Here is a 15,188-nt window from a genome sequence, read left to right on the forward strand (position 1 = left end):
TTTGGACGATTGCCTGATTATTGCACAACACAAAGACGAACTTCTGCATCATCTACAGTATGTGATGGTAGTGTTAAGATGCCTAGGGTATTCTGTGAACGAAACAAAGTCCAGTCTAGTACCCTCTCAGGACATGTGCTTTCTGGGTGTGAGACTGAGTACAGCTTCCCAGATGGCCTTTTGACCCCGGACAAACAAAGAAGCCTTCTTTATTTCCATCAAATGTCTCTACAGTCCAGGCTGACTGCAAGGACAGTCCTTCAAGCCTTGGGGTTCATGGCATCTTGTATTCTGGTGCTTCCCAATGCCAAACTGCATATGAGGAAGCTTCAATGGTATCTCAAAAATGTATGGACACAACACTGCCAAGATCTAGACACTGTCATTCAGAAAGAATTTTTGTGGTGGGCTCAGGAATGTCACCTAAACAAGGGACTCTCTGTGACCCGACCAGAGGCAAGTCAGATTCTAACGACAGATGCCTCGGACAAGGCTTGGGGAGCACACCTCAATGGAAAATGGGTGCAAGACACGTGGCCTGTCAGACTTCAACATTTGAATATCAACTTGAAGGAGATGTTAGCAGTCCAATTTGCATTGATGGCTTTCAAGGATTTACTTCACCCAGGACAGGTGTTGATTCAAACAGACAACACTACTGTCGTGGTACATCAACAAGCAAGGGGGAACCCATTCGTACCCTCTTTGCAGGCAAGCGATGACTTTGTGGGAGACTGCTCTCAGTTTGCACCTCTTCAGGCAAGGTTTCTACCAGGAGCACAGAACACCTTGGCGGATGTGTTGAGCAGACAAATTGTGGATCCTCGCGAGTGGAAACTGGATCCTCATGTGTTTCAAAAGTTGACAGTGTTATGGGGGACTCCAGACATAGATCTGTTCGCTTCTCCACTAAATTACCAGTTGCCAAAGTTTTGCACAAAAATGTTTCATCCCACAGCTTGGAAGGTGGATGCTCTATCATTCAGTTGGAGCAATCTTCATGTCTATGCCTTTCCACCTCTGCCTCTCATTCCCAAGGTTCTCCTGAAGGCCAGAATAGACAAGCCATCCATGATTCTGATAGCGCGGCTTGGGGCCGACAGCACTGGTACCCACTACTGAGGAGTTTGCACGGAGCTCCATGGCCTCTGCCTTTGATTCCATCTTTTGTCTCAGGAGGGCAATCACTTCCTCAATGTCAAGATTCAGTCTCTGCATCTCACAGCCTGGCATATTCTGTTTTAGACCCTGGAGGGTCTCAGCTTCCACAACAAGTTTTGAATGTTATTTTGGAGGCCAGAAGGCCTAGTACAAGGAAAGTTTACGCTGATAAATGGAGGAGATTTTTTCTTTGGAGCAAAGCGAAGGACTTTGATGTTTCTAAGCCTGATTTAAGTGTTTCTCTTCAATATCTTACTGAGTTATTGGACAAGGGTTTGCCTTTCTCCTCGATAAAGGTTCATGCTGCAGCCATTTCTGCTCACTGACTGTGACCCTCCTTTATTTTCCCATCCTTTGTTTAAGCAATTTCTTAGAGGGGCAAAGAACATAAGACCCCCGTGAGCTCCTACTCCTGCTTGGGATCTCAATTTTGTGTTGGAAAAGCTTACTCTACAACCTTTTGAGCCTGCAGCTACTGCCGAGTTGAAGTATTTATCATGGAAGACTGCTTTTTTGTTGGCCATTACCTCTGCAAGAAGGGTTTCTGAATTACAGGCCCTTATGGCAGTGGAACCTTTCCTGATTTTTCATAAGGATAGGGTATCTTTGCGTACTAATCCTTCCTTTATGCCTAAAGTGGTTTCTAGTGTGGCCTTGAACCAAACTATTCATTTGCCTACATTTTAAGCAAAACCCCAAAATAAGGGGAAGAAGATTTTGCATACTTTGGATATTCACAGGCAGTTACGTTATTATTTGAGCAGAACCAAAGGGTTCAGGCAGTCTCAACAGTTGTTTGTTTCTTTTGCTTGGGGTTCTCAGGGTAAACCTGTTTCAAAACAAACTATTTCTAAATGGATTGGTCATTGTATTTCTTTCTGTTATTCTCATCATGATAAGGAGATTCCGCTGGAATCAGACCTCATTCCACTAGAGCTACTGCCACTTCTACTGCCTTTCTAAGGGTGTAGCTACTAAAGATATTTTGGAAGCAGCCACTTGGAGTTCAGTACATACTTTTTCCAAGCATTACCACCTTCCTCTTTATTCTAAGTCTAGGGCTGGATTTGCCACTGCAATATTACAGGGCATTTTAGCAGCCCCTAATGCTTTATGATTTTGCCATCCTCCCTTTACCTCTGCTTTGGGATTCTACCCATATGTTAGGACTGCAGCAATGTGAGATGAAGAACATAGTACAGTTTTGTACCTACCATAAATGTAGATGTTCGAGGATCCACATTGCTGCAGTCCAATTTACCCTCCCTCCTTCCCCTCTGTAGTTTGGCATGGTTATATGGTTTGGGTTGTAAATATTGTTTGGGCATAGGTTTTTGGAGGTATCCTGTTTTTGGCTGTGGCCTTTCTTTTAGGGCCTTCTGACATCTGGGGCAAGAAAAGACTGAGGATATGACGTCGGTCATGCGCTTTAATACCCTGATGCTCTGATGTCAGATCTGAGCGCCCATGACCGACGCCAGCCTAATACTTTGGTATTCGGGCCGACCGAGGACAGCGGACTACCCATATGTAAGGACTGCAGCAATGTGGATGTTCGAACATCTACATTTATGGTAGGTACAAACTGTACTTTCTCCACCATCTCGCTCTAACTCCCTCTGTTTTGGGTATGGCCTCGACAATCTGCCACCGGTTTGCCTTTGGAAGCTCCCACTTGGGAGAAGCAGGACTCGTTCGCAAGACCTCCCCAGAGATTCCCACTGAGATCTTGCAAACAGACCCTCACCAAAGACACTGATTTGGAGGAAGGAAGGTTCCCTAGTCGAGGATGTCTCCTTTGGAAACACAGAACTCCTCTGTCAGGGGTCTGCCGAAAAACCAGCCCCAGGCAAATCAGTGTTCCTAGAGGCATTCGGCACAGGCCCATCTACTTCCTGGGGCTGATCCCTGAGTGGATCTTATAACATCTCGAGCATGGAAAGAACCGACACGGTGGAGCCCATCCCAAAGCACCTGGACAAAGTTCTTAGCCCCTTTGGATAGGACATATTGGGACAAAGGGTCCCGGCAGCTGCCACTAAAAGTTTTGCTCAGGAGACTTCTGTCCATCCTCCTGATCGAGAGTCAAGGACGATGGATCGATTCGAAGCAGTTATATGCTTCAGCCAACTCTTCAGTAAGATTGCTGAATTACGTGGGCATGTAATTTGCCTGCAGCAAGACCTAGTAAAGGAGATTGCTGAGTCGATCCCTAAGTCCATGTTGGCGAGACAAGGCTTGCTGCTCTAATGGCCACTTTGAATCGCTAACACATCCATGCATCTGCTTTCCCATGCAACTGAAGGAGCTGCTAGGGCAAATAGAAAAGGTGTTGCCATCAGTCAACATTCCCTCCCCGTTCTCAGAACCTTTTAAGGCGATCACCATTGCCCCAGGTTCTTCCCTGTTTGGTGCCAAAGAAGAATGGGGACCTAAGACCCTGTTTGCATCTATCCACCTTCATCTCGCATTGCTGCAGTCCTTACATATGGGTAGTCCGCTGTCCTCCGGCCTGAATACCTATTAGGCTGACGACGGTCATGTGCTTGATCTGACATCAGAGCGTCAGGGTATACCATATCACTTTTTGCATGGTCCGATGGACAGGTGCTCTTGGACGTTCCTCCTCTTCCAGCTAGGAGACGATCCGCATCAGTTCAGAGCCCTTCCCTTTGATCTCACCACAGCCCCCAGAGTGTTCACCAAGGTGAATGGCAGTAGTAGCGGGTTACCTGAGACTTCAAGGTATTCAGTTCTTGCCTTACCTGTATGATTGGCTCCTTGCTTGCCCCTTCCAAGCATCAGATCTTAGTCTTCACTGGGGCTCTGTTAGACACTGTCCAGACAAAAGGTTTCTTTACCCCAGACAGGATTCAGAGCCTAAAGATGCACGTTCTTTACGTCCTTCAAGCCCAATTTCTAACAGCAGAAGCCGTACTGAGGGCATTGGGGTGTATGGCCACCACAATCAACCCGCTACCCTTAGCACGCCTTCACATGAGGATCTTTCAGTGGACCCTTGCCTTTCAGTGGTCCTTGTTAGTTCTGACATTGTCTCATCCTGTCTGAATCTTCCGAGTGTGCAGGGACTCTCCAGTGGTGGATTCATTCCCCAGATCTAGTCAGGGGACGTTCCTTTCTCCCATTATTTCCCAAGACCATGGTGCCCATTGACTCCTTCCAGCTGGGGGGGGGGCACTGCTCGGGAAGGACAGTTCAAGGTACGTGGTCCCCTTCCGAGACCAGTTTGCATATCTGTGTCTTGGAGATGAGAGCGGTGCTTGTGTTTCAGGGTGCTCATGCCCATCTTCCTCTAGGGACGGTTGGTATCCAGATGGACATATCTGTGGTCTGGTACACCAACAAACGGGGAAGAACCAGATCTTACCCCCTTTGTCACAAACCCATGAGAGTGTGGGAATGGGTGATCTCCTCAGTCCGTTTTGTCGTGGCAATGCACATTCCGTGATGGTGTAACATTCTAGTTGACAGGCTGAGCAGATCTATCCTGATGCCATACGAATAGTCTCTGAATCCTTCAGTTGTGGAGTAAATCTTTCAAAAGTGGGGTTGGCCTTGCTGCAATCTTTTCTCATCTCCTTCCAATGTGAAATGCAGCGAGTTCTTCGCACTGGACCCTCCTTAGGGGTAAGCCCCCAGAGACACTCAGATTCATGCTTGGCCTCCCAGTCACCTTTATGCTTATCCTTATCCTCCTCTGCCCTTGATATTAAAATTTCTTCAGAAAGTTCGTAGGCTGGCTTTCATTTTAAGAGTAAAGGAGAATACAAATTACATTTGCTGGATGTGTATAGACAATTATGATCCTATTTGCAGAGAACTAATGCCTTTTGTAAGTCTGACCTACGTTTTGTTTCTTACTCAAAACCCATTTAAGGGAAACCAGTCTCCAAAGTTACGATTGCCCGCTGCATTTCCCCAGTGTATTATTCGGTTTACTCCGTTAGGAGAATTTCCCCACCAGGTCAGATAAAAGCTCATTCTACCAGATCTATGGCTACTTCAGTGTTTTTTTTTTTTTGGTCCAGGGTGTCAGATATTTGTTCTGCTGCTACTTGGTTCTCATCTCATATCACATTATAAATTGGACATTGTATCCAGGAACAGGGCATCTTTTGGCTCCGTCGTGCTCCGGAATATCCTTCTATGAGGGCCTCCCAGGTGTATAGTAGCTGGGGACTCTGTCCCACAGGTTGAAGACCAAATGAAGTCAACTACTTAAGAGTAAGAAGTTATATATTCACCATAATTTTCTGTCTGAGTAGTTGTACTTCATCTTCAACCCCCCCCCCCCCCTTTCCCTGACCTTCAGTTTTGTGCTGGCTATATATATGGTAGGTGGATACCTCAGGGATGTTCTTTGCCATGCTTTGCCTCAGGAAATTTTGGTTGCCAGTAGTGGTAAGGTCTTGTTGGGTATGTCTTATGCTTTGAGCAGCAAACTCGATCTGTAGGGAGGAAGGAGATGGGGGGCATTATGGGTAAGGGGAGGAGGTTGGAACTCTGATTAGATGCTAGTTATGCAGCTGAGTCGGATCAGATGTGGATCCGTAACTCACAGGTTGAAGACAAAGTACAGCTACTCAGATGGAACATTATGGTGAGTACGTAACTTTTTTCTGTGGTTTGAAGGTAAGCAGTTGAATAAAACTTATGGATGTTCTTCGTGTTTCACTGTTGCAGTCATCACATTTGAGTTCTCTGCCTGCAGGAAAGCCCTCAGCCAGCCTGAATACCAGAGTCTTCAGATTCTGTTTCTTCCATGACGTCAGGGGTGTAAAACATGCAGCCAACACCATTACATCAGTCTTTCTTGCCGTTAGGTGCCCGAAGCCAAAGCAGTTCACAAGTGCCGGTCCGAAGCAGAAGCAGTTCACAAGTACCGGTCAGTCGACTCCTGAAATTTTTGTTTGAGTTTCAGACCCGAAGTTTTCAAAAAACATAAGTACTCCATTGGGGATCCTTTTTCTTGCTCCAACCGATATCAGTAAGTTAACAATTGTCTTACCTCTGGAAAGCAAATACCTCAGATTTTCATTCGTACTGCATCCCCTGTTTAGGCCCAGACCACGATGTCCCTCGCTGTCGGTTTTGTGCCTTGTTCAACCCCCAAACTATTCGTCATCAGGCTATCTTTGCAAAAAATTATTTTCGTACTCTGTCTCAGTACTCTGAAATGGCTTTAAGCCATCCAACTACCGATCTTTCAAAAAAAATGTAGGGATAAAGACAGAGACCGACCGCATAGGTCCAAAACTGCGGACAATGCTTGGTTAGTCTTTAGTCTGCTGGTACTCTGTGAGGCGCTTTCGCAGCCCCTGATGCCTGCTACTCCAGATTTGCAGACCTACTGAGACCCATTCGGAGTCCGGTATGCTGCGAGATGCTTTTTTGACTATGGAACCTACGGATGTCTCTACTTTGGATGGGTCCAGAGCTGCTGTGCAGACACTGGCTTTTAAACCAATGCCATCTTCTTCATCCATACCTAAAACTCGCACCACGCCTAGAAAACAGACGTCCAAACCGCATGCTCAGGCCCATATGCCTAAAAAACAAATGCTTAAAATGGCTGAAGACCTTATTACCTTAATTAGGGGAAGCCAGCCTTCCTCCTCTAAGAGATCTAGAACTGTATTCCTTCTGATTCTTCTGATCAGGAATCTGATATTTCTGTTCCTTCTGATTACCAAGATTTTCCTTTATCCACCTATGAGGATTTCAATGCAGAGGATTCCATTCCGTCTGCTTCCCCTCCAAAAGATTTTTCTTTTGGTGAAACCTTGCACACACTTAGGGAGCATTTCCACTGGGAAAGCCAGGATTTCTCTGACTCCAAAAAGAGGCTTGGGGAATTCTTACTGCTTCCTTAACACAGGACTTCAGCTATCCCTCCTATTCTGGACATTGTAGATGATGCTTTCTTGGAATCTAGCCTTTCCCCAGACACTTTACCTCCAGCTCACAGAAAACCTGACTGGTATTAAGTACCGGACTCTCTCAAGTTCCTCTTCAAGAATTCTACTGCAATCCAGAGACCATTTCTCAAGGACCAAAAGGCATTAAGGCTACTGCTGCCAAAAATCCTACCCCTTCTCATAGAGATTCTAGAGTCTTAGATGGGGTAAGAAGGTATACACTTATGCTACTTTGGCCATTAGGGCTTTAAATTGACGCTTTTGTATGTTAAAGTATCAGCAGCATATTATGGGACTACTTAAACAGAAAATGATGTTGATTCTTAACTATGCTGAACACAAAGAATTACAGGATTTAATGCATTCTGCTCAACAAGTTAGTAAACATACTTTGCAATGTGGTTTTGACGCTTTAGAAGCATCTTGGAGGGCTGCTGTCACTGGGTCTGTACTTAGAGGGCATGCTTGGCTTAAGGAGCAAAACTTGCCAGAGCATGTTAAAGCTAAATTATTGGATTAACCCTTAAACCAAGACCGCCTTTTTGGCAACTAAGCAGAAGTCCTCAAGAAGGATGGAGGAAAATGCTAAATCTATGCAAACTGTTAAATATTTCCTACAAGTAAGGCCTCCCAAGTTTAGTAGGCATTGGCCTTCTAAGAATTGGTCCTTTCCAGTCTCTTCCAGGCCTTCTCAGTCCAAACCCAGGAACAGCAGACTACCTAGGTTACAGTCTCAGGCTGCGCACAGGCCTAAGGAATTGGGGGCTCCCACTTCCAAAGCTGGGAGTAGTAAGCCACCCCCCCCTACGGAAAAATGGCACAATGATTTAACCTTAACCCTTCCAAGCTCTGCTCAGCTATCTGCTCCCTTAGGAGGAAAGCTCGCCCTGCATGCAAAAAATTGGGAACTCATTACCCAGGACAAATGGGTTTTGAACAGTTTCCCTAAGATACAGATCCCGCTTCCACACACTACCAACCCCAAACGGTTGGCCAGACCTACCCCCAAATCAGTGGGCGGAGGCCCAACAGCAGGTTCTCTCTCTTCTGAGTATCAGGGCTATTCAACCTGTCCCAGCAGAACAAAGGGGGCAAGGTTTTTATTCAAGACTTTTCCTGGTACCCAGAAAAGACAGCTCCTTGCATCCTGTCCTGGACCTCTCTATTCTAAACACCTTTCTGGTAATCCCAAAATTCAAAATGCTAACACTTCAACAGCTTCTTCCTATGCTAAGAAAAGATGCCTGGCTGGCAACCTTAGACTTAAAGGAATCTTACCTACACATTCCAGTAAGGGGATCTTGCAGGAAATACCTACGCTTCAGGGCAGGCTCCATGCACTATCAGTTCTCTTCACTTCCCTTTGGCTTATCTACTGCACCCAGGGCATTCACAAAGTGTCTAGCTCCAGCCATTGCATTTTGCAGGAAGAGAAATATTCAAATATACCCATACTTGGACAATTGTCTGATTCAAGCAGAAAGCCAGGACTTGCTATTACAACATCTGGCATTCGTAAAGAAACTTCTAACCTCACTGGGGTACACCATACACTAAAAGAAATCTCACCTAGTACCTTGCCAACAGATTGTATTCCTGGGAGCAAGCTTGAACACAGCTTCCCAGATGGCATTCCTCACTCCAGAGAAACAAGTTTGTTTGACAACCTACTTCAAACTATTAGGTAAAAAAATTTCTTACACTGTGAAGGACACCAATGAGGAAGAGAAAAGGCAAACACTACTAAAAGCTCCTGATGTCCACCACGGCAGTAAAACTTAATAGTAAAATCAAAACTTTAATTAAAAAGAATATAACATAAAATAAGCAGTCCTCAGTCTTCCGATAAGCGCTTTCGGCAAATAAGCCTTCTTCAGATCGTATAAAAAGGACTGTTCAGCTTTTGTATTTATAAGGCATCACAGCCATTCCTCATTTAGTTCTCTGACACGCCCTTGTTGCAAACCAAAAGGAGGCCAGGTAGCAGAGATGTATAATTTCCTTCATTGTAATTAAAGGGGCAGTGCTTCTCTTTACTATAAGATTGTATATGGGAACACTAATAGCTTTGGATGTGAATACATTATATGAATGAAGCAACATTCAAGTAAACTTGCTAATCATATTCCTTCTATTCTTAAGTGCAGGTTTTAATGGCACAATAGTATTCAAGTCTGGTGATCTGTTTGCTCTTATATTAATTATCCAGCATGTTTCCCTTGGCTCTGTGCGATTATGAACATCACCACCTCTTGTGGTCTGACAGACTGCCTCTATGGCCTTAAATACAAAGCAATGAGAAGGATACTGTGCTACGTGGGCTGCTAAGGCATTATTGGGATCTTTCTGTTTGATGTCCCTCAAATGTCTGAGGATATCTTCCTTAAGATGTTGATCTGTTTTGCCAACATAGAAAGCACTACATTGGTAGCAAGTCGCTAAGTATAAGATGTGGTAACTAGTATAATCAGCATAGACATTAAAATTGTACTGTTGCCTGGAGTATGGATGTACAAAAACATTGGAGCTGTCAGTGGAGTTGCAAGCTTTGCATCTTAAGCACTTGAAAGTGCCCTTTCTATTAGAATTGGGCCTATTTCTTTCAAATCCATCTTTGTTGCAAATGAGACGTTTCAAATTCTTCTTATTCTTGTATAGGAATCTGGGCTGTTCACCTACAATGTCTCTTATTTTGTCATCACCGGCCAAAACTTCCTAATAACTTCACATACTTGCTTATTGTCAGCAGTGTATGTTAACAAACATGTAAGTTGCTGTGATTGAGTTTTAAGATCCAGGCTCTCATGATGACTCGTTGGGTTCAGAGAAGTAGGGACGTCCCTTTCCTCTCCTTAATTCCTGTGGATCATGCTTCAATCTTAGATTCTTTCTTTTATATGATCTTTTACTTAAATGTGTCTCAATATTTCTCTGTTCTGCTAAAAAGTCTTCATTCTCCGTACATAATCTTGAGGTTCTTAAGATCTGATTCTCAAAGATGCTATCAAAAATATGTCCCGGGTGCATACTCCCCCTATGCAGATAATGATTTCTCCAGGTTTCTTATTTATGAATTAGTGTACTGACACCTCTGTCAGGATGCAGATGAATCTTTACATCCAGAAATTCTATGGTCTCCGAAGAATATTTAACCAAAAACTCTAGAAAATCAGTGCTCTCGTTGATAAAGTTGACAAAAAGATCCAATTGTGTAGAGCTGCCTCTCCAAAGGATAAAGACATCATCCACAAAACGGCCTTAGTACACTAGACATTGTTTCCAAGTGCTGGGTATCAGTTAATTATGTTCCCACTCAGCCAGAACCAAATTAGAGTAACTATTTGCACATGGGGTGCCCATAGCCACACCCCATGTCTGCAAATAGAAAGAATCCCCATACATAAAGATGTTGTTTTCCAATACAAGTTCCAGCAAGGAACATATTGGTTCTACTTCCATACTGTTCCTTGCTAGGAAAGATCTTATTGCCTGTAGACCATAGTCATTCAGAATCACTGTAAACAAACTCTTTATGTCCATTGTCACTAGTAACAAATCTTCATATTTCTTGAGGTCCTTAGTAACTAAAAAGAGTTTTTTCCAGAAAATCTCCTGAGTCCTTCAATACAGTTCCTGCTAGTGGCAGGGCCTTTAATTAATTCTCCACGTACATGGAAACTGGTTCAGTTACCCACCCCCTACCAGAAACTGTGGGACGTAGGGGTGGGTCAACTGGATCCTTGTGAATTTTGGGGAGTCCGCTGATGTATGGAAACATAAGCTTAGGGCAATCAAAGAACTCTTATAGTTCTTGAGATATTTGCCTCTATCAATAGATCATATAGATGGCTACGAAAACGATCTACCTTAGTTGTAGCTTCACTGCAACTTGATCTCTTGTACGTTCTTTCATCATGCAGCATAGAGAGCGTATTATGCCTGTACCACCATATGGCTTCCATCACTACTACACATCCTCCCTTATCACCCGGCTTGATGACCAAGCTGTCTGTCTCCTTTAGCTGCTTCAGTATTTCATTCTCATTAGTAGTTAAATTGAGGAAACGTCCTTGTCCTTTGGTTGTATTACCCCTTAGTTTGAGGATTTCATCTTCACATAATCTCAAGAACATCTCCACTGGTGGAGGACTAGGGGGAACAGAGCTACTCAATTTTGTATAAGGTAGCAGTCTACTGTCATTAGCTTGTCCAAAAATACATTTTAATGCAAGGTTCCTGCAAAACATTCTGATATCCAGCACAAATTCACTAATATCAGACTGTAAGGCTGGAATAAAAGTCAGGCCCTTGTCTAACAAGGAAATCATATCAGGGCTTAAACTCTTATTAGAAAGATTCACTAATAAACTTGGTTCAGATCCAATTGAAGTGTGAGCTTCTTCCTTTTCCGTTCTTGACTCTGTGTTCTTGGAGTCCTGTGATGGTTGAATTTGGAAAAAATCGGCAAGGGCCAATTTATTGGTGCATGCATTGCCCCTTCTTTCGGTCTAGTTGCTAGATTGGGGGCTATTAGAGCATTCCTGTTGCCGGTTTTTGCACCCATAGTGGCTGTACTACTAGACGCTTCTCTTGAATCGGTTTCAGATATTACAAAATTGGAGGTTGGTACTGATGAGTTAAGAATAACAGTGTTGTAAATGGAAGGTTCCAGATCAGTAAAACTGACATGAGTAATCACATCATCTCCATTAGGTCTAGAAAAAGGTATAGGTTCAAAAGTTTATACTAGGCTATCTGCCCTAAGGCATTTATAAGCCTAGCCCAACTTTTTGTGGCTTACGCCACCCCTTATATGAAAAAATACTGTGCCCATTAGTTTGTTGTGCCTCTGCCCAGCAGTGACACAGAGATGATTCCCGGGGTAAACCTACGATCTCCCATCCACAGGTCAAGATTTCTCTTGAACAGAGCCAGCGAGGTGCTCTGCCTCACATGGACCGGGATTTTATTCCACAGCATAGGGAGTCTGAGTGATAAATCTATCCCTCCAGCATGTCCTATTTATATCCGTGCTAAGGTTTAAGTCACTTGCTCTAGTGGTTTTGGTGGATTTGGATTTTTTGAGGTGGAGCATGTCCATTAATTCCAGGTTGGACATGGCCTTGTATGTCAGGCACATGTCACCTCTGAGCAGACGGTATGCGACTGAATAGAGCTGGAGTTTCTTCAATCTGGCAGCATATGACAGATTTTGGAGTCCCTTTATCCTTTTGGTGAGGAACTTTTGGGGTCTCTCCAATTGCTGTAGATGTCGGGTGGGATACATCCCAAATGGGGCATTGTACTCTATCATTGGTCTGATAAGTGAAAAGTACAGGGGAACAATGACCTCACTAGATCTGGATGTGAATCCCTTCATGATCAGGTGGGCAATGTAGAAGGTCTTTCTAACCACTTTAGCAACGTGAGTGTCAAAAGAAAGGCCACTGTCAACCTGGGTCCCTGATAACCTCTTCTGTGCTTAGTGGATTGCCACCTATATGGTAGCTTGGGGTTACCTTGTTTTTCCCGAAGGGTATGACTATACATTTTTTGGCGTTTAACTTCAGGCCATGGCTCTGGCACCAGCTATCTGTTTCCGTGAGTCCCTTCTGAAGGATATCCGTGTCCGATGCACTTTCCACTGTGGCGCCCAGTTTGCAGTCATCTGTAAACTTTGTCAGCCAAAGTCCTCCCATGTTGGCCTGTACTTCTGAGGAGTAGATGCCGAATAATAGGGGGCCAAGGACCGAGCCCTGTGGGACACCACTTGTAACCCGCTTGGAGTCTGACATAGCGCCAGCAACTCTAACCCTGTGGGTTCTGTCCTTAAGCCAGTTTGCAACCCATCTTGTGACATATGGGTTTACATTTAAGCTGGTAAGTTTTTCTACAATACCCGAGTGGGGTATTGTGTCGAAAGCCTTTGCAAGGTCAAGGTAGGCTGTATGGACTGCCTTTCCCTCATCAATGGCCTTGGTGACTGTTTTGAAGAAGTCGACCAAGTTCAAAAGGCATGATCTTCTCTTGACGAAGCCAAACTGGGTCGGGTCCAACGTCTGCAAGTCCCCTATATCTTTGTTTGAGCTCCATTATGATCCTCTCCATAGCTTTGCAGACTAGGCTTGTTAAGCTTATGGGGCGGTAATTACCAGGGTCCGTAGAGGCACCGCCTTTGTGGAGTGGGACCACAATTGCCGTACGCCACTCCTTGGGCATGTATCCTGTGGTAAGGCTGAGATTAAACAGCTGCCTTATGTGCGGGTTTAATTCCTCATTTAGCTCATGTAGCACACAGCCGGGGACACCATCCGGTCCCATTGATTCTGTGTTTTTAGCTTTAGAGAGAGCAGCTTTCACCTGCGCATTTGAGATGTCTGGGAGGCTACACTCCGCTGGGATAGTTCTCTCCTTTAGGGGGGGAGAGGGGGGTGAAGTTTGCACTGAACCTGTCTGCCAGTATGTTGGCAATGTCTGTGGGTTCAGTGATTTTTGTATCATTTTGGACTAATTCTGAGCATATCTGGGAGTTTCCACCCAGGTTCCTAACATAGCTGAAAAAGGCCTTATGATTGTCCTTTGAATCCATGGCAATTTTTCTCTCAAAATTGGCCTTAGTTGATTTTATGAGTGCTCGTATTTTTTTTACTAATAATGATCAGGGGTGACTTTCCTTTTATGGATTTTGTTCTATCATGTAATAGCTTTCTCCTTTTATTGTAAAGTTTGTTAATGGCTGGGGTCCACCAGACTGGACGTTTGCCCTTTGTGGAAAGAGTCTTGGTTTTATTTGGGATTGCCTGATCCATGCAGTCCTGGAGGTGTTCATAGAAGGCATTTGTAAGGGCTTCCGCAGCTTGGGTTGTGGTTTCCACTGGCTCAGGGGCCTTGAAGGATACCACACCAGTCTTGAGTAGTGTGAAGTTTGCTTTAGAGAAGTTCTTCACTGTGGTCTTTTTTGTTTGGGGTGGGGGCGGGATGTGGATTTCCAGTGAGATTAGTTTATGATCAGATCTCACCAATGAGGGATATACTTCCGGTGTGGAGCATTTTGTCCCCATGTTTGTGATAATGAGATCTAGTATATTTTCTCCTCTCGTGGGAACAGTGACTAGCTGTTCCATGTATCTTCTCCTTATGTGGTGGTAGAGCTCCCCGCCCCTTATTATTGAATTCCTCTCTCGGCCATTCAAAGATATGGCCTCTCACAAAATCCTGATGGTGACGGGCCAGCTTTTTAACCTTCTGCTGTCTTCGCTTCGCTTCATATGCATTCATGTTAATCTGTAGTTGTTCTAGGCTATTCAGATGCGAGTCATGCAGCTCTAAGCTTTCCAATTCAGTCTGCTTAGTTGATATAATCGCTGCCATCCTTTCCTGTTCCAGCTTGAAAAATTCTATCAGCAAGTTCATGTATTTACGACTTGTTTCAAGATTTATAATTTGCCATTTTGCGAGCAGATCCGGATAAGTGTTTCCATATGAGGGTAAACACTTCACTCGCATATCTCGAGATACAATTTGATGGTGCAAGCACGCTTCCGTATGGAAGCGTTGCCACTGCAGTCTCTTGAGCCAGTAAGCTGCATTCTCCACTTCCCAAAATATACAATTAAAATTATTATCAGGAACCGATGCGATAACTGTGGAAGCAGCTACATTACCCAAATTCAGATCTAAAAGCGGGTTCAGTAAGTCTCCCGATAGATTAGAAATATTGCATGTTCAGAGTTTGTCATTCAGGTTCAATTACTGGCTCGCCATGTTCAGTGTAAGAAACAAAAACAGTCAATAGGTAAAGACTCAAAGCCCTGTCACAAGTGGTGTACCACAGGGCTCAGTCCTGGGCCCACTCTTGTTTGGCATCTACTTTTCCGAAGTACAAGCAAACACAGGAGGGTTATGGCTGACAAAGTTTGCAGATGACTGCAAACTGGGCGCCATAGTAGAAAACACATCTGACAACAGATATCCTTCAGAAGGGTCTCACAGAAACGGATAACTGGTGCCAGAGCCATGGCCTAAAGTTAAATGCCAAAAAATGCATAGTCATACCCTTCGGGAAAAACAAGGTTACCCCTAGCTACC

The sequence above is a fragment of the Protopterus annectens genome, chromosome 14.part0 (assembly GCF_019279795.1).
Source record: "Protopterus annectens isolate FY-2018-M chromosome 14.part0, PAN1.0, whole genome shotgun sequence".
NCBI lineage: Eukaryota > Metazoa > Chordata > Ceratodontiformes > Protopteridae > Protopterus > Protopterus annectens.